This window comes from Parus major, chromosome 22 (genome assembly GCF_001522545.3).
Source record: "Parus major isolate Abel chromosome 22, Parus_major1.1, whole genome shotgun sequence".
Classification (NCBI taxonomy): domain Eukaryota; kingdom Metazoa; phylum Chordata; class Aves; order Passeriformes; family Paridae; genus Parus; species Parus major.
Window position 1 is genome coordinate 2,671,770 of NC_031790.1, and position 1,692 is coordinate 2,673,461.

Here is a 1,692-nt window from a genome sequence, read left to right on the forward strand (position 1 = left end):
GCCTCGGGGCCGGGAGCTGTGGGCACATCCCGGGGAGCACGGGCAGCCCCGGGGGTGGGCACGGGCTGGAGCGGCAGCGCTGCCGTGAGGCAGGAACGGCCCCGGGACCCCCCGGACCCACCGCGGCGGCTCCCAGCCCCAGCCCGGGGTGCGGAGCGGGGTTAACCCCCCCAAATACCCCAGCCCGGGGTGCGGAGCGGGATCAACTCGCCCACCACCCCATGGCTGCCCCACAGCCGGGACAGCCCTGGAGAGAGGGGTTCGGGTCCCCTCTGTGACACCTGGGGGGCTCCGGGGCCCCCCCAAATCCCGGTGCCGGGTCAGTGGGATCCGATCCTGTCCCTGCTGCTCCCCCGATCCCCCTCCGTGCCCTTCTCACAGCACCCCACGGCCGGGGGGCAGCGCTGACCCCCCAAATCCAGGGCAGCAGCTCCAGCCGGGGTGGGGGGTGCCCCAAATCCCCCCCCGGCAGCAGCGTGGGGAGCCAGGAGTGCAAAATGTGCTTTATTAGGGAACCACACCACCACCACCACTGGCTGCTGCTGCTGCTCCAGCCTCGGCCGCACCTGGAAGGGAAGGAGGGAAAAATGGGATTTACCCGCAGGGAAGCCCTGGAGACCCCGCGGTGGGGACGGAGCCGCCCCCCAGGGCTCTCCCAGCTCCGGGATTGCTCATCCCAATCCTCACCTGGCCCGGCTCCGATGGAATTCCCGTTATTTCTTCGGTGCTGCTTTCCTGCCCCGGCCGGCCCCGCGCCCCTGCGGGAACGGAGAGGGGCTGAAGGTGGGGAGGGGGCCCCAAAACCGCGCTTCTCCCCCATTTTTGGGTCACTGTCCCCGGCCAGGAGCTCCCTGGGATAATCCCAAGGGATAATGGGAGGCAGCTCCTACCTTGGGGGGAAGGGGATCCTCACGGGCCAGGCTGTTCCTGCCGGGGGGAGAAGGGGAGTGTTGGGATTGGGGTCCCGGCCCTGGGGGATCCCCCCGCTCCAGGATTTCCATACTCACGGCTCATCCTCCTTTTCCAGCTTCCTTTTCTACGGGAGAGAGACGGAGATGGAGGATAAGGACTCTTCCTCGCTGACGGATGAAGGCCATGGCTCATCCCCTTGGAGAGGAATTTGGGGTGCCTGCCCCCCTTCCCCGTGCCACAGGGACCCCAAAACCCCTCCGACCCCTAAACCCCTCCAGTGCTGACCTTGGTGGCACCACCTTTCCGGGCACTTGAGGCCTTGGGAGGCTTCTCGGGGGTCTCCTCTACTATTTCCTCTTCCTCATCCTCATCCTCCGAGCTGAAGTTTGTCACTGCGGGAGAGCCCGGCTGAGCCCCGAGACCTCGGGGACACCCGAGGGGGAACAGGGACACTCACGGGACACTCGAGGGGTTGGGGACACTGGGGGGAGACTCACAGGACACTCGGGGGGGGTTGGGGACGCTCAGGGGAGACCCGAGGGGAGTTGGGGACACTCAGGGGAGACCCGAGGAGGGACAGGGACACTCACAGGACACCCGAGGGGAGGTGGGGACACTCAGGGGACACTCACGGGACACGTGCTGGCCACTGACATAGACGGGACCGGAGCCGCTTCGCAGCCGGAAAGTCACAGGTGGGGTCAGTTCCACTCCCGCCAGCGTGGCCTGGAAAACGGGAATGGAAACAATTCGCGACCGTTCCCGGAGCGGGAGCAGCCC

General features: G+C 67.4%; 1 long non-coding RNA gene across 1 annotated transcript; it reads right to left on the reverse strand.

Annotated features, from left to right (window-relative positions):
- Positions 1-488: 488 nt before the first annotated feature.
- On the reverse strand, positions 489-1,668 carry LOC107213908. The gene is made up of 6 exons (XR_001524827.2): positions 1,545-1,668; positions 1,198-1,304; positions 1,008-1,036; positions 891-927; positions 688-758; positions 489-566 (listed from the first exon to the last, which is right to left on the reverse strand). It is a non-coding gene; the product is annotated as an uncharacterized LOC107213908 (long non-coding RNA).
- Between the last annotated feature and the right edge of the window lie 24 nt (positions 1,669-1,692).